The sequence below is a fragment of the Aquarana catesbeiana genome, linkage group LG13 (genome assembly GCF_042186555.1).
Source record: "Aquarana catesbeiana isolate 2022-GZ linkage group LG13, ASM4218655v1, whole genome shotgun sequence".
NCBI lineage: Eukaryota > Metazoa > Chordata > Amphibia > Anura > Ranidae > Aquarana > Aquarana catesbeiana.
Genome location: NC_133336.1, coordinates 26,307,759 through 26,332,126, shown reverse-complemented (window position 1 = coordinate 26,332,126; position 24,368 = coordinate 26,307,759).

The following is a 24,368-nucleotide window of genomic DNA, read 5'->3' as shown; positions in this document are numbered from 1 at the left end:
ATGGATTGAACAGTGCTCCGTGAGATGTTCAAAGCTTGGGATGTTTTGTTTTATAACCCAACTCTGCTTTAAACTTTTCCACAACTTTTTCCCTGACCTGTTTAGTGTGTTCCTTGGCCTTCATGATGCTGTTTGTTCACTAAGGTTCTCTAACAAACCTCTGAGGGCTTCACAGAACAGCTGTATTTATACTGAGATTAAATTACACACAGATGGACTATTTACTAATCAGGTGACTTCTGAAGGCAACTGGTTCCACTAGATTTTAGTTAGGGGTATAAGAGTAAAGGGGGCTGAATACAAATGCCCCCCACACTTTTCACATATTTATTTGTAAAAAGAATTAAAAACCATTTATCATTTTCCTTCCACTTCACAATTACGTGCCACTGTGTTGGTCCACCACGTAAAATCCCAATAAAATACATTTACGTTTTTGGTTGTAACATGACAAAATGTGGAAAATTTCAAGGGGTATGAATACTTTTTCAATACACTGTATATTGTAAATATTGTATATGGCCATGCATATATGGACCTCCCTCCATGGCATGTTCAATGATGGAGTTGAGGTGTTTCCAATGAAGGTTACTCTTACTATTACAGCATACAAAGACATTTTGGCAATTGTTCTCTTCCAACCTGTTAACAGTTTGGGGAAGGTCTTTTTTTGTGCCCCAGTGTACCAATTCAGCTCCATAAAGACATGGCTTGATCAATTTGGTGTGGGGGAACTAGAGTGTCCTGTACAGAGACCTGACCTCAACCCTACTGAATACCTTTGGGATGAATTGGAATGCCAATGTGTGAGCCAGGTCTTCTCATTCAACATGAGTACCTGACCTCAGGTCCCACAGACATGTTCCAAAAGCGTTCCCAGGTGAGTGGAAGGTGTAATAACCACAAAGGTGATGAGGGGGTTCTCCATATTGATGGCCAAAGTTTTGGAATGGGATGTCCAACAAACTACTCTAGGTGTGATGATCAGGTTTCAACAAACTTTTGTCCATATAGTTTGTATCTAACCGAAAACAATACAATGTTTTCCACTGGCTCTTTTATTGCCTATAATTTGAAGGTTCCTTAGAATGAGATAGGATGTATGTCAGTGGTGGCCAACTGATATAGTGGTCCTCAAAGGCAGCCATTACCATTACTAAAGGGCTGCACATAATATTCAGTGAATGCAACCCATCTATTTCCTATGAGAGTCTAAAGAATAGTTTTTCTTCACTGGATTAAATAAGTACCTAGTTAGGGGAATTGACTTCTCTGTCTGCAAGGACCCTGTTGGCTACACAATAAGTGCCAAAGGGTTCCACGCTGGACATCAGGTATATATATGAAAGAAGTAAGGTCAATAATTTTTTCCAATATTCTTAATGTCAAAGTGTACAATGTAGGTCCAAGGCCTAAGACAGAAAGATCAATAAGTCAGCACAATGTTGAAAAGGCCTTACACAGAGAAGTTCTTACAGATGAAATGCAACTGTGTCTAATCCTCAGCAACAACAAAAAAGCAAATGGCAGCTCTAATGAGGGGGAACCTTCAGGACCCCAAACAGTTTTTATTAAACACATTTCTGGAATCTACACGATTAGCTTTCATCAATGCGCAAAAAAGTTTATCAAGCTGGCCTAAGACTCTTGTCCGCTGAAGAGCTGCCTTGAGGAACTTTCCCCCACATTAGATCTGATACCTGCCTTTACCTAAAGTGGTTGTAAACCCCATTCATTAAATCTGACCTAGGCACATGTATCTGTAGTGTTTTCTATCTCTCTTCGAAGTTTTAAGTCCCGTGTCTTTCTGCTGCTCCTTTCCTCTGTTATCAACATGATAACTTCTGACAAGCTCTCTCTCACAGGAGATAAAAGCAGCTGGAAATTTGTGTCGGGAAGGCAACTTAGATAGATAAGCAAAGAGCTTGTCTATTCTGACTGCAGCTCTGCAAGTTTCTTTGATCCTCTGCCTATGTAGAGGAGGGGGAGCTTTCCTCCAATCAACTATCACACAGTGTAAGCCAATAGACTTAAGGATGTCTGGGGACTAAGGACATAAGCAATTGGACTAAGGACATCTAAGGACTAAGGACAAAAGCCATTGGACTAAGGATGTCTAAAGACTAAGGACATCTAGGGACTAAGGATATAAGCCTTTGGACTAAGGGCTAAGGACGTCTGGGGACTAAGGACATTAGCCATTGGACTCAGGACTAAAGATGTCTAGGGACTAAGCCAATGGACTAAGGACATCTAAGGACTGAGAACATAAGCCATTGGACTAAGAACGACTAAGGACATAAGCCATTGGACTAAGGACATCTAGGGACTAAGGACATAAGCCTTTGGACTAAGGATGCCTAGGGAGTAAAGACACAAGCCATTGGACTAAGGATTCTTAGGACTAAGGATATAAGGCATTGGACTAAGGACTTCTAAGGATATAAACCAATGGACTAAGGATGTTTAAGGACTAAGGACATAAGCTATTGGAAAGAGGACATCTAAGGATTAAGGATATAAACCAATGGACTAAGGACTAAGGATGTCTAGGGACTGAGGACATAAGCCATTGGACTGAGGATGTCTAAGGATATAAGCCATTGGACTAAGGGTATCTAAGGACTAAGGATATAAGCCATTGGACTAATGATGTCTAGGGACTAAGAACATAGGGAAATAAGCCATTGGACTAGGGACATCTAAGGACATAAGCCATTGGACTTAGGACATTTAAGGAAATAAGCCATTGGACTAAAGACATCTAAGGACATAAGCCATTAGACTTAGCACGTCTAAGGGCATAAGCCATAGGACTTAGGATGTCTAATGACTAAGGATATAAGCCATTGGACTAAGGACTCAGGAAATAAGCCATTGGACTAAGGACATCTAAGGACATAAGCCATTGGATTTAGGACGTCTAAGGACATAAGCCATTGGATTTAGGACGTCTAAGGACATAAGCCATTGGACTTAGGACGTCTAAGGTCTAAGGACATAAGCCATTGGACTAAGGACATCTAAGGACCAAATATATAAGCCTTTGGACTAAGGACATCTATTTGGAGATTAATGTCTAGCTCCTCACCCCTACCTCTTCTTGGTTCTCAGTGCATACAGACAGCTGTCCATGACACTTATGCCGTGTACACATGAGCGGAATGTCCGACAGAAAAAGTCAGACGGGAGCTTTTCATCATATATTCCGATCATGTGTATGCCCCATCGGAATTTTTAACATCGAAAATTCTGACGGACCTAGCAAGAGAACATGTTCTAAATTTTTCCGACGGAACCAATTCCTATCGGGAAAACCGCTCGTCTGTATGCTGTTCTGACGTACCAAAAACGACGCATGCTCTGAAGCAAGTACGAGACAGAAGCTATTGGCTACTGGCTATTGATCTTCCATTTTCTAGTCCCGTTGTACGTGTTGTACGTCACCGCGTTCTGGACGGTCGGAATTTGGTGTGACCGTTTGTATGCAAGACAGCTTGAGCAGAATTCCGTCAGAACTTCGTTAGAAAAACCTTCAGAGTTTATTCCGACGGGAAAACCGGTCGTGTGTACGGGGCATAACACTCTTCCTCCTATCAATTTCAATGAGGAACAATCACTGAGCAACTAGACAGAATCCATAAAATAGCACCAGGCCTCACCTCATAGTGACACTGGAAGACGAAGTGTTCAGGTATGCTAAAAGTGATCTAAGCTTGATAAATAGTATCAAACAATAACCACTCAACCTGGTCCCTATTCTTTTTAGATTCTGCAAAGGTCCTCAGGTTGAGAATATATGAAGTGTAAATTCCTTTTCTGCCTGGTGAGCTGAGCTGGGACTGGACTTCCCGAGATGCCAATGACCTTCAAATTGTTTTTAAGATGGAGGCCATGAAAACGGCGTCATCAATGAAATTACGTCTTCGCTTGTGAAATAAAATATGAAAGTCGCAAAGTGACCCCACAGTCCACATAACCCCTGAGAGATATAAATGGCCCTCATGTGAATCAACCTGTCAGTGACTGCAGAGAGCCAACACATCAATTCTGGGTGGAGCTGCTCTGACCTGCTGTTATTCCTGCACTAAGCCGCATTTGTTGTCATAGCCTGAGATCTGCTGTACTTCATCCTCCCGCTCCGCACCTGACAACACACTGCGTTTGATTACACAAGTCTGCCTGCCCATTATTGTGGCAGGTGCCTGCATTCGTCACGCCCGTGCCAGCAGAAATTGTTTTTGTTCCATCAGCAATCCGTCCATTCCTGACGTTTGTTTTCTTACAGTCTGTGTGTATGTTCTGGAATTTACCATCCAGGAGAGATGATGAAGTCAGACTTGAGATATGGGGGCATCTGTTGTTCTGCTCAACAGAAGGTCACATAGAGTGCAGAATCCCTCTCAGTTCTCTGCCGATGGTGAAGAGGGACCACGCCATATAGAGACAGGACCAAGCAAAGGGGAGCTCCAGACAAGGAAGGGAAAACCAATCACATCAGTCTCCGCACCAGAGAAGCTTACAATCTAATGACCCCAGCATTATAAATTTATATAGCTCTGACATATTCCATAGTGCTCTACAGAAAACAATGAGCCAGTCACATCAGTTTCTGCACCAGGGGAATAGCCATTTTTATCATCTTCATTAGGAATGAGCAGAGCATTTAGGGCGTTTGGTGTGAATGTGACAGCTTACTGCTGTCACTGCTTGAGGAAGCAATGGGTGCCTGCACCCCGTGTCCTTAACAACCACTGACATCACACTCCCTGATCACTTACATTGATGGGAATCCCTGGCCCTAAGGGTCTGGTATAGAATTTGAGGGACCTTACACCTTTTTTTTTTTGCATGGGGTCTACCTTAAAATGTATATAAGGCTGGAAGGGTCTGATATGAATTATGGGGGAACCCCATGCTATTTTTTGTGGAGTTCCCTGTTAACATTCATACTGTATCAGACACTCATCTAGGATAAAGGTCTGGTATAGATGAAGGGAATAGTTTTTAAAAAAAATTTATGAAAAATAAAAAAAAAATAAAAAAATTGCATACAGCCTCCCCCTCTGAACAATACCTGGACATATTCCCTCAGCAAACAAGGGGCACCACGTTGATGGGGACAAGGGCCTCTTCCCCACAACCCTTGCCCTAGTGGTTGTGGGGGTCTGCAGGAGGGGGTTTTATTGTTATCTGAAGGGCACCCATTAACACTAGTGGGAGGCCCCTAGACACAGCTTCCTTCATAGAACAAAAATGTCCCATGTTGTACACCAATTGTCAATTACAAAGTCTAGCATGTGGGCCACCCTTTAACTTAAAACAAGATTTGAATGGTCTTATATGAATTAGGGGGGAACCCCAATCTATATTATGTTGGCAATTCCCTATTAACATTTACATCAGGCCCTCATCTAGGATAAGGGTCTGGTATAGATGAAGGGATTAGTTAAAAGAAAAAACGGCGTGGGGGCTCCCCCCATAATTCATACCATGCCATTCAGGTCTGGTATGATTTTAAGGAGACTCCACGCAAAAAATAAAAAATAAGAATGGCGTGCAGCCTTCCCTCCTGCACAATACCAGGACATATGCCCTCAGCAAGGTAGGGGTACTTTGCTTGCCAGAGGGGACACCCACCCGGGAAAGCACCTTGTCCCCATGTTGATGTGGACAAGGGCCTCTTCCCCACAACGCTGGCCCAGGGCTTGTGGGGGACTGCAGGAGAGGGATTTTTTTTAATCTAAGAGGCCCCCCATTAACAATAAGGGGGCCCCTAGACACCGCTTTTCCCATAGTACCTATTACCCCTACCCATTCACAAAAAAAGAAAGCAGTAAAAAAATAAAAAGGTCTTACAGTATACATCAATTGTCAATCACATGGTCCAGCAACCCACTGAAAGGAAAAAAACACTGACCACCAATGCATGTCTGTTCCCATTTTAGCCCCTTTTATCAGCTGAATGACAGTTCCGGTCCATGACAGCTGAGGGGCAGGATCTCCAGGGTGGCATCACCAGCCAAAATATTGACATGACCATATTTGGTCAATGACATCATGGGGATCCCAGTTCGACTGGCCATGGCTGGCATACAGACCTATACGCCTTAGAAGTGACTTCCGAGCTCCATGCTGATGCCAGTGACCGCTCTGTCTCCATGTGAAGCAGAACGATCCGGCCTTTGGAGCCCCTCTCTCCTTGAACCACCTTGAAGGAGAATCCTGGATGGCCAAGTGCCTGGAGAGAGTGCCGCTGCCTCCATTGTTAGGAATTATGGCTCCGCAGAGAACAATTGATTTTTCCTTTAATTTGAATTTCTGCAGTTCAAAGCCTTGTTTGATGCAGGAAAAAAAAAAAATCAATCCTTCAGCTTATTTTTAACAATGGTCAGTTTAGCCGGTACTTAAATAAAACAGGCCCGTATCTGAATCCTATTAGAACCTCAATGACCATGTGGAAATGTTTCCCGGGTGTAATTGATGGGGTATTAACAATGGGAATTACAATGGATGCATTCAACTGTTTAGATTTAGAACATAAAAAAATATTAATAGTTTAAAAAAAAATATATAAAAAGTTTCATGGGTTTTCTGAGTTGCAGAAAAACATGCATCTCAGGAGCTTAACCACCTCATGATCGCAAACTTTATATATGCATTTCGGCTTTGAAGTGGTTTACCGGGGTTATGGCTGAAGCTGTCAGCCACAAACTCTGTATTTTTTTTTTTTCCGCTGGTGGCTGACTTTCTCAGGAAAGCGTTCCGAGTGTCCCCTCCTGCCGCTTGCCGGTGTTTCTCGGGCTTACCGTTTCTCTTGCTTTCAGAGGTGAAGAAGAGATTCGAGGTCTTTTTAAGAACCTGTCATCCTTATTTCTATTACAAGGGATGTTTACATATAAGTTTATTGAGATTTTCTTGCCAAAAATTTGTAGCAGAATACATATTGGCCTAAAGTTATGAAGCAATTTGATTTTTTAAATCTTTTATTGGATATGTTTTATAGCAGAAAGTAAAAAATTATGTTTTTTTTTTTTGTCTTTCTCTTTTTTTGTTTATAGCCCAAAAAAAAAAGAGGTGATCAAATATCACCAAAAGAAAGCTCTATTTGTGGGGAAAAGGACATGAATTTTATTTTGGTACAGCGTTGCACGACCGCGCTATTGTCAATTAACTACTTCAATACTGGGCACTTATACACCTTCCTGCCCAGACCGATTTTCAGTTTTCAGCGCTGTCGCACTTTGAATGACAATTGCGCGGTCATGCTACACTGTACCCAAACTACATTTTTATCATTTTGTTCCCACAAATAGAGCTTTCTTTTGGTGGTACTTGATCACCTCTGGGATTTTTATTTTCTGCTAAACAAATAAAAAAAAGACCGAAAATTTTGAAAAAAAAATGTTTTTTTTTGTTTCAGTTACAAAACTTTGTAAATAAGTAAGTTTTATCTTTCACTGATGGGCACTGATGGGGCTGCACTGATGGGTACTGATAAGGCGGCACTGATGGGCACCGTTGAGGTGGCACCAATGAGGTGGCACTGATGAGGTGGCATTGATGGGCACTGATGATGGGCACTAATATGCGGCACTGATGGGGCACTGATAGGCGGCACTGACGGGCACTGATAGGTGGCACTGATATGCAGCATGGATGGGCACTGATAGGTGGCACTGATGTTTTGTAATGTATGTTACTGATGGATGCCAATCAGTGCCAAACAATAATGCCTGCCAATCAGTGATGCCCATTGTGGGCACTGATTGGCATTCATTGTGGGCACTGATTGGCATCCATCGTGGGCACTGATTGGCATCCCTAGTGGTCTAGGGTGGAATACCTGGTGGTGACATTCCTGGTGGGTCTAGTGGCGTCCCTGGTGGTCCAGTGTGGGCATCCTTGGGGGGGGGGGCTGCGATGATAATCGATCAGCACAGACCCCCCCGTCAGAGGAGCAGCCGATCGGCTCTCCTCTACTCGTGTCTGACAGCGGCTGACACCGGCTCTTCCTGTTTACATCGTGATCAGCCATGATTGGACACAGCTGATCACGTGGTAAAGAGTCTCCATCAGAGACTCTTTACCTAGATCGGACTGACACAGACTGACACACTGCAACAACGATCGCCACAATGCACGTCCCCTGGGGAGTGCAGCGGCTTAAAATCCTGAAGACGTCACATGACGTCCGGTCAGGATACTGAAACCACTTTGCCGCCGTCATTTGGCTATATGGCGGGCGGCAAGTGGTTAAAGTAACGCAGTACCATATTGCAAAAAATGGCCTGGTCATGAAGGGTCGGTTTGGGGCAATCAAGGCTTGATAAACACATTCAATTCAAAAGAATGCGTGTTGAGTTAGGTAGAAAAGGTCTCACAACCTGCCAACCCATGCCTGGTATGAGGGAGCTAAATCAACGAAAAAAGCTAAAAATCTAACCTGTTCAACAGGAAGTCCAGAAGTCCATTTAAGCACTTCTTATTATGGCAGGTGTGTGCTAAAGGGATCTGAACCGCAATACTGATTTACAGCCAGCAGATAATGATGCATCAAAGGTAATTGTTGCTCTGTGTTTTATTCCATCTGTTTTTTGGGGGGGTTTTTGTCAGCTGTCTGTCTCATTGTTTTGGTTCCCCTTGTGTTTTTACCATGCCTCCTCAGAAACAGTAGAAAGGTCAGTGTGGGGCAAACAAGGTCTGATGAACAGTGAATGAGTGTTGAGTTAGGTGAACGAGGTCTCGCAACCTGCCAATCCGAGCTGCTTCTGTCCATCGCTATCCTCTCTTTGTGCTGTTGCTTTCCCATATCCTGGCTTGACCCCGGGACTACATACTCTAGCTCCTGGCGGAGGTAAAGTGGATATTGTAACACTATAGAAATGTATAAATGCAGACTTTTAAAGTTACTAATTTATCCACTTTAAACTGTTCTGGCCAGATATGTGACGGTTGTACCCCGTGATTTGACAAAGGGGCGAACCCCGAAACATGTAATCCTGGCAATCGGAGGGATTCTTTGGTGTGTCCCAGTCTGAGTGTCCACCATCGTAGACTTCCTGGTTCTGGCCACATCACTTCTGGTGACGTCTACTTCTGGTGACCTGGATCCGCCCGCCTCTTTGGTGTGGTCGGCGAGAATGTTCCAACATGGATCCCATGGTCCTCATCGGTAACCCGGTTCCCCATCATATTTTGCATGCCTGTAGTATGGGGTTGGTCATCAACTGTTTTTTAACCGTGTGTGGAATAAACCAAGACTGTTTCAATGGATACACTGTCCTCTGTGCTTCTGGGCTTCTGATATCATTGCCAGTCAGCCCTTTGAGGTCTAATCATATCATGCATATATGACACACACATGTCATTTGAGGAGCGCCTTGTCAATGTTCTCATGTGTTCCTTGCCATTGTCCAAGTGGTCACTCCGAGGCAGCCCTTCTAAATGACTATTGGTATCTGGATCAATCATGGCGATGGACTTTTCATCAAGGTGGTGTTAGAATCAGTCTAGCGCCTTACAAGGCTGTTGTTTACAATAGATGATGCTTTGTGACTTGCTACAAAGTTACAATTTTAACACTGAGAGGGAGGAGACTGAGGAGTAGAGGTGGGCTGAACATCCCCCTGTTAAGTTTACAGCAGAACTCCCGAACAGGGGAAAAGTTCTAACCCGAACAGCGAACCCCATTAAAGTGTTTTGGAGCCGAACAGGAAAAATCCAAAAAGAGTGCCCATATTGAAGGCTTATATGCAAGTAATTGGCCATAAAATGGGTATGTGGGTCCCGGTACAGCCCTGGGGGACATGTATCAATGCAATTTTTAACAAAAAAAAAAAACAATAAAAATGAAAAATTCCTTTTAACCACTTACGGACCGCCCGCCGTCGTTTTACGTCGCTAATTTGAAGAGGAATATCATTGTTATGGCAGCATCTAGCTGCATCTAGGGCGGAAGCGATGTCAAAACGTCACTTCTGCCTATAGCTCTTAAAGGGAACTTTTTTTTGACCTTTTTTTGTCTTTTTGACCCCAGATCTCATATTTAAGAGGTCCTGTCATGCTTTTTTTCTATTACAATTGATGTTTACATTCCTTGTAATAGGAATAAAAGTGATACAATTTTTTTTTTTTTTTAAAGAACAGTGCAAAAAAATAAATACATAAATAAGAAAATAAAAACATTTTTAAACGCGCCCCGTCCCGCCCAGCTTGCATTCAGAAGTGAACGCATACATGAGTAGCGCCCGCATATGAAAACGGTGTTCAAACCACACAAGTGAGGTATCGCCGCGATCGGTAGAGCGAGAGCAATAATTCTAACCCTAGACCTCCTCTGTAACTCAAAACATGCAACCGGTAGAATTTTTTAAAAGTCGCCTATGGAGATTTTTAAGGATAAAAGTTTGTCACCATTCCATGAGCGGGCGCAATTTTGAAGTGTGACATGTTGGGTATCAAATTACTCGGCGTAACATTATCTTTCACAATATAAAAAAAATTAATATGGGGTGATTTGCTTCCCTAGGTTAGAGAGAGGCAGTGCCACATCCAAAAATACACATGTATATAGAAAAAGGAAATTCCCCTAAGTGGACTTTAATGGCACTTGCTAAAGGATATTTAGATAATAAGTATGTGTAGCAAAGTATGAAGAGTAAAAAGATTTTTTATTTAGACATAACATAGATTAAAAACATAGTGTATCATAAATTCAACGGAACATATTACAGAATCAATAAGTTTAGTGTTGTTACCAAACAGTAAATTATACGAGGGCTCTTTTTCACACCCAACGCGTTCCTTTCAAATTTGGCTATTAGTGAACGTAACAAATATGAATTTGTCCGAAGTTACGAATTATCCGAAAGAACGAATATCGTATCTAAACAAATGGAACGGAACAAATTAATATTTAATAATAATAAAATCTTTTATTATTATTGTTATTTAATTTTATTAATTCGTTACATTCCATTCGCTTAGATACGGCATTCATTATTTCGGAAAATTCGTAACTTTGGATAAATTCATATTCGTTACTTTCACTAACAGCCAAATTTGAAAGGAAATTGCAATACCTATCATTTAATAGTTAGTAATAGTTAAGTTATTATTAGTTAGTTATTATTTCAAATTTACGGATTGTTGTTCTTCTTTTGAATTTTCGTTTATTTTCAGATTTTCGAAATTTTAGAATGTACGAAATATTGAATTTCTGCATTTTTAGAATTTTGCGGATTTAAGATTTTTGGATTTTCGAATTTCCGGATTTCGGTTTTTTGAATTTTCGAATTTACGGAATTTTGAATTTTGAATTTTTTAATTTACCAAATTTCGCATTTACGGATTTTCAGTTTTTCTAACTTTCGAATTTATGAGTTTATGAATTAATGAATTTTCTAATTTACGTATTAAAAAATTTACTCTATACAAATATAAAAAAATTGGGCTAACTTTACTGTTGTCTTATTTTCTAATTCAAAAAAGTGTATTTTTTCCAAAAAAAGTGTGCTTGTAAGACCGCTGTGCAAATACGGTGTGACAGAAAGTATTGCAACGACCGCCATTTTATTCTCTAGGGTGTTAGAAAAAAATATATATAATGTTTGGGGGTTCTAAGTAATTTTCTAGCAAAAAAAAAAAAATTTTTAACATGTAAACACCAAATCTCAGAAAGAGGCTCGGTCCTTAAGTGGTTAAATATAGTGCCTGGGTGGGGAGTCCACTTAGTCTGCCTGTATAGTGGCGCGTCTGTAACATGCATAGAACATGCTGCAGCAAAAATTACATTTCTAAAGTGTCAAATCACATTTAAATTGACTCGCAGATTCAATTGCCGGCAGCTGGCTATTGAAAGAAAAAAAAAAGAAAAAAACGCCCCAAAAAAAGGGGGGCCACCTGGCTATGTCACCTGGTGGTCCCGCCCCCTTCTGACGTCACAGACTGGTGCATGCTGGTAAAGATTTTGGGGGGGACCACACACTGTTTTTTTTTTCTGGAAATTTTTGACAGCTGATGACTCCTCGGTTGTTAAGGACGCCACGGACGGCTTCCCGGTCCCGCTCCTTAGCAACCATCTTATACTGCGCCCTGATTGGGCAAAGTTTTCACTGTGTTCAAAAATTCACTGTGCAAAATGCATAAATTCGAAAGTTAGAAAAACTGAAAAATCCGTAAATGCGAAATGTGGTAAATTAAAAAATTCGAAATTCAAAATTCCGTAAATTCGAAAATTCAAAAAAACGAAATCCGGAAATTCGAAAATCCAAAAATCTTAAATCCGCAAAATTCTAAAAATGCAGAAATTCCATATTTCGTACATTCCAAAATTTGAAAATGTGAAAATAAACGAAAATTCAAAAGGAGAACAACAATCCGTAAATTTGAAATAATGACCCGAGAAAAAAACAAAAACGAATAAAACGAAAACAAACTAATTTTTCGGCATTGCACATGTCTACTTGTAACTGTCAGCCTTGCAGTGCCTCATGGGACTTGTAGTTCAGCAACAGCCAGAGGACCACAGGTTGAGCACTCATGTTGTATGGCCTGAAATGGAAATAGAAGTCCTCTATTTCCTTATAGTGTTCTTTGAGTGTGGAGTGTGAAGCTCGCACCCTTCAGTGGAATCCACCAAATAGGACATCGGTTGCCTGAACGGAGCCCCTAAGCTGCATTCAAGTTTGCAGTTTTCTTGTTCCAGGTCTGTGACTTCCGAGTACGAAATCCAGACGTGGTCAGGTAAGTAACATTTTTTCCGGAAGGAGGTCGATGTTGGGGCCAGCTTGGGTCGGTATCGATTACCCTCCCAGGAAACACAAAACTCAAGCCTGGAGAGAAAATACCAAATTTGTGCAAATGAGGAAGATTGAACTCCCGGACCCCCGGTGCTAACCACTAAACCGCCTTCCCGGCCTGACTATTCGCGTCTATCCATTTCCCGGGACGCAGAAGCGAGTAGCGGTAACCTAATCCTTCATTCTCTATTCTGGGCGGCTGACATCGGATCTGCAAATATTCACTGGTGAGAAAAGAGGCTTTTATAGAACGGAGTCCGGCTTATCTCCCGGCAAAACCGCAGAATAATATTTATATACAGTTTACAGCCTCCCCAAGGAGATGCGGGAAGGTGAATATCTAATCCACGTTTATCTGACTTACTGACGGCGAATGTGATTTGTCACCAGTTTAATAAAAAAAAAATCGCAATTGTATTTTTAACTGGCTTTTTGTGGTTGCTTCTTTTCCTTGGCAAATGATTCAGAATAGAGCAGAGGTCCGAGGGGGCCGCAGAGGGGGCCGGCGCTGAAAGAAACGGAAAAGGCGCATATCATCAACGAGGAAAGATAGTTTGATTTCATTTGCATTAGTAGGTTTTATTTTTCTGCTCCCGTGTCCAGGAAAAGTCACACTCGAGCAAGAAAAAAAATGTAAGTGAAACGGTTTTGTCAGCATGGAAGTCAGACATAAAATAAACCCCAGCCATAGAGAACCCATTCACATGAAAACTGATAAAATATTTTTATAATTTTTTTAGCTTTGGATGGAGTAGCAAAGGGTATAGAGCTTCTGGTTAGAGTTTATTGGCGGTTGTGTCACCAGTAGGAAGATTTTCCTTCATTTCCTGTCCTGGTGACACATTGGGAAGGCATTAGAAAAAAAAACAATGTGCACCTCTGCCACTAGAGGGAGCATGTAGACATAGACAAAAAATAGCAACACAAATATGGAACATGGACACTGGATGTGGACACTGGCTGCACTACACATGCCAAAAAATAATAATATTTGAAGAACACAGGGTGGTACATCATGTGCTTTTGCCCCATTGTTGCCCAACATCCATTTGCCATCAGTCTATTCCTGGCTTTTAAAATGTTAAAATGCTAGTTTGGAGTTGCTGTGTCTGCTATTATAGCTTCTGCTGTCAAAAAAAAAACAGACCATCTTCTAAATATTGTTTAGAAAGGAAAAAAATGTAACATTGTTTATAAACATTGTTCAGACAGGAGATAGAGAGATACAAAGTAATATTGTTTATAAACATTGTTCAGGCTGGAGATAGATACAAAATAATATTGTTTTTAAACATTAATCAGACAGGAAATAGAGAGATACAAAGTAACATTGTTTATAAACATTGTTCAGACAGGAGAGAGATACAAAGTAACATTGTTTATAAACATTGTTCAGACAGGAGAGAGATACAAAGTAACATTGTTTATAAACAATGATCAGACAGGAGAGAGATACAAAGTAACTTTGTTTATAAACAATGATTAGACAGGAGAGAGATACAAAGTAACATTGTTTATAAACAATGATCAGAAAGGAGAGAGATACAAAGTAACTTTGTTTATAAACAATGATCTGACAGGAGATAGAAAGATACAAAATAACATTGTTTATAAACATTGTTCAGACAGGAAATAAAGAGATATAAAATAATATTGTTTTTAAATGTTGATTAGACAGGAAATAGAGAGATACAAAATAACAGTGTTTATAAATACTGATCAGATGGGAGATAGAGAGGAACAAAGTAACATTGTTTATAAACATTGATCAGATGGGAGATAGAGAAATACAAAGTAACATTGTTTATAAACATTGTACAGAAGGGAGATAAAGAAATAAAAAGTAGCATTGTCTATAAACATTGTTCAAATAGGAGATACAGAGTTACAAAATAATATTGTTTATAAACATTGATCAGACAGGAGACAGAGAGATACAAAGTAACATTGTTTATACATATTGTTTAGACAGGTGATGGAGATATTGTACAAAAAGAAAACATTTTTATAAACATTTTTCAAATGAGAAAAAAAGAGATACACCTTAAAAAAAAATAGAATAGTGTTCTTATGCAACCCTTAATTAATCCTTAGTTTACCTTAATCAACCCTAATTAAATTCTTCTTTCACTTCTCTCATGACTGGCTTCTGTTATATGGGCATGCTGGTTCTCCAGCGTGCGATTCGCATCTAATGGATGCATCCGATTGGTTGGGGGGGGGGGGGGGGCAGTCACCCGGTTAGAACACAAAGGCACAGCGGCAGAGATCGCCATGCTAACATTGCATGTGTTAATAAAACATTCTCCCAGGTTTTTGGGTTTTTTTGGCCCGCTGGGTTGAACGAAAAAAAGTTCCTTTGTGTACCAGGCTTTAGTTTATCCTAATCAGCCCTAATTAACTATTTTTTCCCTTTGCCCCAAGGCTATTCTTTATCAGCTGGGTTTTTGATTGTTTGTTTCTATTTTTCTAACCAGTAAAGTGATACTAAAACACACACTGTTTAATGTATATTGTCCCTTCTATTTCTGTATGTGGATGATGGCACTGTAATTATTATAATAAGAAAAAAAAACGAAGTACCTTTTTCTTAATCGATATCCAGCTGTCACATGACCCGGCTCTCTCCCAGCCTGTCTGCAGGGAAACATAAGCAGGAGGAGCCTCTAGTCCTCTGCTGCTGGTCACATGTGTAAAGAAAGAAGAAAAAAACAGCCTTTGGAATCAGGGCGTGCAGTCGGGGGAGGCAAGTGAGGCAGAGCCTCACCTGCCATAAATATAAAAAAAAACAAAAAACGATTGAGCTTTGAGGGTCGTAGCTAGGTGACCTGGGACAGAGACCCCAAATTTGGGGGACGGGTAGCTGAAGTCCTACCCCACCACTGCCACCTATAGTTCTGGAGATACGGGGCTCCTTGTGCAGCCTGTCAGAAGCTACACACAGAGCGTCCAGTTTAAATACACATATACAAAACACACTCTGTTTGAAGCAGACTGATGATGAGCTCACAGTGCCTCTCCTCAATTCTTGTCAGAAGCACTGAGCCTGATGGACAGCTTGGAGTCTTTCACCAATAGTAGAGCACCATTGGAACAAGCTGTCCAATAAAAATTCTGCAGTGGAGGCACGCCTCTCACTGCAGTGTCCTAGAAGGGGGCGTGTGTTTAAAAGACAAATGCTCCCAGCCCAGCCCTCTTAACTACAAGGAAAAAACATGTTTATGTGTATAAGATTTACCCACAATCCCATGTTTTTCTCATACAGTTAAGAGGGAGAATGAGAATCTGCCGGCTGAAAAGGTACAAGCTAAAATATATATTATTACGCTATATATGTTATAAGATAATAATTTATTATTTATCTATTTACTGTGAAATTACTGGTTGGCAGTTATAACTTCAAACTTCACTAATTTGTCCATTAAGCCACCTGCTTGAGTACAGTTCTTGAAAATATAGTAAATTACCTTAAAAATAATTATTTGTATATTACTTACTTATGGTAATTAACCCCTTGCCACCCAGGGCAATTCTGACACTTCTCTCCTACAAGTAAAAATCTTAATTTTTTTGATAGAAAATGACTGAGAACCCCCAAACATTATATATATATATATATTTCAGCAGACACCCTAGAGAATAAAATGGTGGTCGTTGCAACTTTTTATGTTACACTGTATTTGCGCAGCAATTTTTCAAACACTTTTTTTGGAAAAAAACATTCATGAGTATAAAAAAGAAAAAAAACCCACTAAAGTTAGCCCGATTTTTTTGTATAATGTGAAAGATGATGTTACACAGAGTAAAGAGATACCTAACTATCATGCTTTAAAATTGCGCACACTCGTGGAATGAAACTTTTTTACAGTACAAAATATTTTACAGCGCACACATACAAGAATGACATTTCCTGCAAGGCTAGTTAAAAACACCCGAACATATTCCAAAAACACGGGGGTTTGGTCACACTATATGGTCATATAGCGCTAAGCCCACTTACTGCGACAAAGTACCCCGAATTAGTGGGTCCTACTCTAGTATTAGAATGGAAGATCCTTTGTCTTTGTATGATTTGTACTTGTATATTGGAATAGACCCTGACCAGGTTTTTTTGGGCTGGAGCACCCCTCCCCCTCCTCATTACCTCTTATTTAGTGGCCACCAGTGTATAGGACGTATCCCCTTCAGTTCTCCCACATAGAGGAGTTCAGCTCCCATGGTTGAGACAAAGGTACTTTCATTCTAATACTAGAGTAGGACCCACTAATTCTGGGTACTTTGTCGCAGTAAGTGGGCTTAGCGCTATATGACCATATAGTGTCACCAAACCCCCGTATTTTTTGAATATGTTCAGGTGTTTTTAACTAGCCTTGCAGGAAATGTCATTCTTGTATGTGTGCGCTGTAAAATATTTTGTACTGTTTGTAGGTCTTATAGCAGCACCATCTTGAATTTAAACGCATTGTAGGGTGTGCCCCCCAAATATGTTCTTGTAAACTTTTTTTCAGGTTACATGTTTAGAGTTACAGAGGAGGTCTAGTGCTAGAATTATTGCTCTCGCTCTTAACGATTGCGGCGTATGTAACCTGTGTGTATCTGGCTCTGATACTAGCCGGTGCCTCACCAGTCACTCACCGCACTGCACGTCCCTGTTTGGAATACAGAGTAAAAAAAAAAAAAATTTGTATACAGTTTTAAATTGTCATATAAATATATATTTGAAATAAAATCTTTTTAGCAATAACATGGTGTTTGTGGATTTCTGCCAGTCACAGGCTTGTGTCACACCCCTTCAGCCTGTGTCTTAGAATAAAAGGGAGGTGAAGCCTCCATCAATCTACATGTAATATCCCGTCTCCATTGTGTTTAGCTGGTTAGTGGGCATGGAGGAGGAGGGACAGGGGGGAGTGGGCTATCATTTAGCACTGTGTATACGCCCACATGTGTGATTCTATAGTCACATGGGCTGCTCAGATGTGATAGGGAGGAAATGCTGAGCATAGAAACACACTGAAAACTGAGCATGTGCAGAGCTGCCACCACGGCTGCAAAATCCCTATCTGCATTGGGGACATGGACAGAAGGGGGAGATAGAGAGCAGCAGGATCCACCAGGTTTTTTTGCAGAACACAGAAAACAAATCTCATAGTGACTGACTGAGTTCTATGAACAGCATGGAATACACAATTTATTGATCGATTTTTATGATGTGGGTTTAGTGACAGTTTATTATTTTCCTTTTTTTAAATTGGATTTTGTTTAACTGCTTGCCGACCGTATAACACAGATACAAGGCGGCAAGGCTACTAGGTACGTGATCTGACACTTCCAGGTAGGGGGCACGAGCGCGTTCCGCCGGCGACCCGGCCCTGCCGTGATTAAACACAGCAGATGTCGATCTGTGGATGCCGGCCAATAGATTACCACCAGCACCCGGCGATCATTATGAATTTACACAGGACAGAGGCCTGCCAAGTCAGCGGGGAAGTAATCGTTTTCCTTCCCCCCCCGCAGAGCAGTGAATGAAATCCATCATTTCCTCTAGTGAAAGCACCTCACAGTGTACACCAAAACACTGGCTAGGCACACATGTAACCCTTTGATCGCCCTAGATGTAGATTGCCCCTAACCCCTTCCCAGCCAGTGTTATTAGTACAGTGACAGTGCATATTTTTTTTAGCGCTGATCACTGTATTCGTGTCACTGGTCCCCAAATAGTGTCAGTTAGTGTCCAAATGTCCGCAGTCCCGCTATAAGTCGCTGATCCCGCCATGACTATTAAAAAAAAAAAAGAAAGAAAAATTTGAGTATAACCCATAGTTTGTAGACGATATAACTTTTGCGCAAAAATCAATCAATATACACTTATTGGGATTTTTTTTTTACCAAACATGCAGCAGAATAAATATTGGCCTATATTTATGAAGAAATTCGATTTAAAAAAAAAAAAAAACATTTCTTGGATACGTCTTATAGCAGAAAGTAAAAAATATTCGGGTTTTTTTTCAACAATGTCGGTCTTTTTTTTTGTTTATAGCGCAAAAACTAAAAAAAAAAAAAAAAACGCAGAGGTGATCAAATACCAACCAAGGAAAGCTCTATTTGTGGGGAAAAAAAGAACGTCAGCTTTGTTTGGGTACAGCGACGCCCGACGGCGCAATTGTCAGTTAAAATGACGCAGTGCCGTATCGCAAAAAAACATCCTGGTCATTAAGGGAGTAAATCCTTCCGGGGGTGAAGGGGTTAAGTGAAGACAACGTTTTTTTACTGAATAAACAGTCCAGGAGAAATGTAAAAATCGCTGTAGTCCATAGGCGGCGTACAGATGTGAGGGATGACGGGTCCAACAACAATAACCATTCGGACTATTCCCTTATTATAAGTACACTGTGCTTTTCTGTATATACTGTACAGTAAAACCTTGGATTGCGAGCATAATTCCTTCCAGAAACATGCTTGTAATCCAAAGCACTCTTATATCAAAGCGAATTTCCCCATAAGAAATACTGGAAACTCAAATGATTCGTTCCACAACCATTTATTCATAAGTCCTTCAGTTTATAGTCCGTATAAAAAGATTATAGCAATGTGATGAGGTTGTGTAACCATAAAATGTCCATTCACAAATGGAAGCCTCCACAAGGGGATTAGAAGCAAAATCCATCAGGAGCTCCAGAGTATAAAAGAGAAGAGAGGAGCCTCTTGTAGTAATATGTTGCTAAATATTGAATCTTCATTAAATGTAACTATATTGCTACACTTAGAGGCTCCTCTCTTCTCTTTTATACTCAGTTGTGACATGACGCTACTTGTATATCAAGACATCGCTTGTATTTGTATATCAAGTCAAAATGTATTTAAAAATTTTGCAAAACGCTCTCAAACCAAAGTTTTGCTGTATATTGTTTTATAATGATCCGGGTCTAAGTGAAGAGTTTCCATCAGACAAAGATCACAATGTGTATGGACAATGATTATCTCTATAGCAGCAGAGATGAAGAGGAAAGAGTATACACGGAACTCTTCAGTAACTAAACTTTTCCTTTTATTTTTTTTTTATTTTTTTTTTATTCTTATTTTTTTTATTTTTTTATTTTTTAAATATTTTTTTTTGTTCATTCTCGCACTGATCTATACCGGAGTAATGTAAACAGCACATAGATCTGAATGATGTCTGCGGTCTCCTAGGTAACAGCCAGTCTTCGCAGAGTGCGCAGAATAATTTCTAAGGGTCGTACCATTTTTATTTTTTTTTCTTTTAAATTACCAGCCAGGCAACCAGTTACAGAGTTACTTACCCCTTAACTTTCAGTTTAAATCGAATGGAGATGTCATTTTTTTTTTTAGATGAATTGTTCTGTTTCAAGTGCTGCTTTGTGCATTGACATTTCTCCTTAGACCCAGTCTGTCTGGACATGACACCATCCATAGGCAGGAACTGCAGTCTGCTCGCATAATTTGTAATGAAAAACATCTTTTGCCATTCTGAAGCTTCCCTCCAACCACTTTGCATATTATTTTATATATATACTGTGATTCTGTACTTGCCAAATAATGCTGCCCACTTCCTAACCAAGGCCATTTTTTGCGATATGGCAAGGCGTCACTTTAACCACTTGCTGACCAGCCGCCGCAGAATAGCACGGCTGAGCGAAACGACGTCATGTTACGTCGCTTCGCCCTGTGGCCACTAGGGCGCCCGCTGCTCGCCCCCCGGAGCCGATGCGAGTGCCCGGCGGTCGCCATGAGCGCCGGCCTCCCGCGATTGCCCGTGACACACCGAGAACCGGGATCTGTGTGTGTAAAGATCCCGGTTCTCTGATGGGAGAAGAGACTGATCGTGTGTTCATACAAAGTATGAACAGCGATCTGTCATCTCCCCTACACAGGCCCCTCCCCCTTCAGTTAGAACACTCCCTAGGGAACAGAGTTAACCCCTTGATCGCCCCCTAGTGTTAACTCCTTCCTTGCCAGTAACATTTATACAGTAATCACTGCGTTTTTATAGCACTGATCGCTGTATAAATGCCAATGGTCCCAAAAATGTGTCAAAAGTGTCCGATGCGTCCGCCATAATGTCGCAGTGCCGATAAAAATTGCAGATCGACGCCATTACTAGTAAAAAAAAAAAATAATAATAATAATGCTATAAATCTTCCCCTATTTTGTAGATGCTATAACTTTTGCGCAAACCAATCAATATACGTATCTATATATCTCCGTTCTGTCTCTGTCATGAGCGATCTCGGGTGGCCGGTGGGCATCGCCACCACCGGCCACGCGCATCGCTCCGTCGTCAAGCCGTGGGCGCGCGCTCCCCCTTAGAGCTGTTAAAGCGGCCAACGTACAATGACGGCAATTCGCCTAGGGGAGCCAATCTGCTGCAGTATAACTGCCGCAGCTGGCCCTTAAGTGGTTAATATCTTTGTGATACAATCAGGGGCGGACTGATAACTCATGGGGCCCCAAGCAATAGGAGATTACGGGGCCCCCAGGCAATCAGAGATTATGGGGCCACACAGTATACACACACACAGTATACAATCACACAGTATATACATACATGTACACACAGTATACACAGACAGATGTAAAAAAAACACAGATTTATACACACTGTCCCTGGTTTTACTGAGGCTGGCAACCCTGATGGGGCCCCCTAGTGGCCCAGGGCCCTCGGGCAGTGCCTGAGTGGCTCAATGGTCAGTCCACCCCTGGATACAATGAAATACCTGATTGGGGTATTTCTGCATTTTGGCCTCTAGATGGAGCTGACGATCATAGAAAATAAACATATTAGACACAATACGGTGATTCTTTGTGACGTTTTTATTTATAAAAATGTCAGTGAAGATCTCACAGGAGTGAAGAAGATCAATCGTTTGTTGAGTAACTCATTTATTGTTGTGATACAATGAAACACCTGATTGAGGTATTTCAGAATAAAACCGCATTATGGCCACTGGATGGAGCTGACGATCATAGAAAATAAACATATTAGGCACAATACAGTTATTCTTTGTGACGGCTTAAATTATACAATCTCAATGAAGCTCCCGTAACAGTTAAAAAGATAACGTATATACTCGAGTATAAGCCGACCCGAATATACTGTAAGTCGAGGCATCTAATTTTACCACAAAAAACTGGGAAAACGTATTGACTCGAGTATAAGCCTAGGGTGAGGAAATGCGCAGCTACTGTAAGTGGAAAAGAAGGTCAACAATGCCCATTTGCAGCCTCACTCTGCCCATTTGCAGCCATAGGTCCCCCGAACTTCAAACTCAATAGTTAAGGGTTCCTAGATGCCCCCTAGCTGCAGCCAAAATTTGGGGTCTCTGGACCCGGAGGGTCCCGAAATGACATTGCTGCAGATGGACACAGTTGACCGAATTTGGGACCCCGCATCTCGGGACCACTTAGTGCTAGGAACCCCAAATTTGATGTGCAAGCCCAGGGGAACTAGCACTACAACATATCCAAAGTTCCTAGCACCAAGTGGCCCCAAGATACAGGGCCCCAAATTTGGGTCGGAAAATGTCAATGTCAAGCACTTTTCTGCAGCAGAGAATGACATTTTCCGAACTGATTTTGGGGCTCCGTATCTTGGGGCCACTTGGTGCTAGAAACTTCAGCTTTTAATATGTTGTAGTGCTAGTGCCACTCTGTTTGCACTTCAAATATGGAGTTCCTAGCACCAAGTGGCCCCGAGATACGGGGCCCCAAATTCAATTCGGAAAATGTCATTCTCTGCTGTAGAAAAGTGCTTGACTCGAGTATAAGCCGAGGGGGGCATTTTCAGCACAAAAAATGTACTGAAAAACTCGGCTTATACTCGAGTATATACGGTATATTGTTTGTTGAGTAACTCTTTTATTTCTTTGTGATACAATGAAATACCTTTTCAGGCTTTTTCAGAATAATACTGCATTATGGCCACTGGATGGAGCTGACGATCATAGGAAATAAACATATTAGACACAATTCAGTGACTATTTGTGACGACTTTAATTGGAAAATGTCAGTGTAGCTCTCACATCATTGAAGAAGATCAATAGTTTGTTGATGAGTAACTCTTTTTTTTCCTTTTTTTTTCCTTTGTGATACAATGAAATACCAGATTGAGATATTTCTGAATAAAACCGCATTATAGCCTCTAGATGGAGCTAACGATCATAGGAAATAAACATATTGGACACAATACAGTGATTCCTTGTGACATCTTTAATTATAAAATGTCAATGAAGCTCTCACAACATTGAAGAAGATTAATGTTTGTTGATGAGTAACTCTTTTATTTCTTTGTGATACAATGAAACACCTGATGGAGGTAATTATGAATAATACCGCATTATGGCCATTAGATGGAGCTAATGATCATAGGAAATAAGCATATTAGGCACAATACAGTTATTTTTTGTGACAACTTTAATTATAAAATGTCAGTGAAGCTCTCAAAACGGTGAAGAAGATCAATAGTTTGTTGAGTAACTCTTTTGTTTCTTTGTGATAGAATGTATTTGTTGGATGCCCTGGGCTCCCCGCCTGTCACTGTAGACTGGAGATTGGAGCTCGGCTCATCATACACAATCAGAGAGAATGTGGCTCCTTCCAGGGATGTCGGTGACCGGTGGGCGCGCGTTGTACCACGCAGGCGGCGGGTGACCTCCACAAGGTGACCTTTTACATTGTTACAGGAGATGTTCTCAATGCCGCGTGTCTGAATATGTATTGACGGCGACATTTCAGGCCCGCCACGCTTAACGCGCTTATCGGGAGCCAATTCTCCTCTTACAAGATTCATTTGTAAACAAGATTTATTCAAATGCGTCTGCCGGTCTCGGGGAAAATGTGTTTTGAATGAGACGTGCGATTCTTCTCGGTAAGAAGGGCCCCGGGGATGAGGATATCTGCTCATTCCTGAGAATGGTGGATTCTGACCCAACGCCATTAACTCTGTCCGATCGCTGAAAGATAGTAGCCATGAGATCGTCTGCCCTCCCCGGGGGAAAAGCTTGGGTGCTTATCGCCAAACCGCATGGAATGTGCAAGTTGAATTCCTATTCTCCTTGTGTATATGGAAAAAAACAGCAAAAAAAAAAAAAAGGACCAGCCTACAAAGAAACTTAAAGTAGACGTAAATCCCAATCATTAAAATTCCATCTAGATACCAACACGGCAATGACATTTCCAACGTTGTTTTTAATAATCCCTGGTGAACCTACCATGAAGATCCTTGCTCAAGCACTTCCTGTTATAGGGTGACAACGCTCTGCCCCCATCCCCCAGTTGTCCTCTTGAGTTGTCATTCTGTCACAATGGCTTCTGACAGGAATGACCATGAATGTTTAAAATGGATTGATTAAAATTGGCCCTTTCAAGGTATGGTTCAAGACAGTGGCCTCACTAGGGTTGGTGTCCCCCGCAACGCATTTCTAGCACATTACGAAAAACTGATCTTGAAACAAAGCCCTCCGGCGGTGCACTGTCACTTCTGACAGGGCATCCATTTTCACTGGGTCTTCCTTCAGGGTTCGCGAGCTGTGGTCCTTAGAGTGGCCGAGT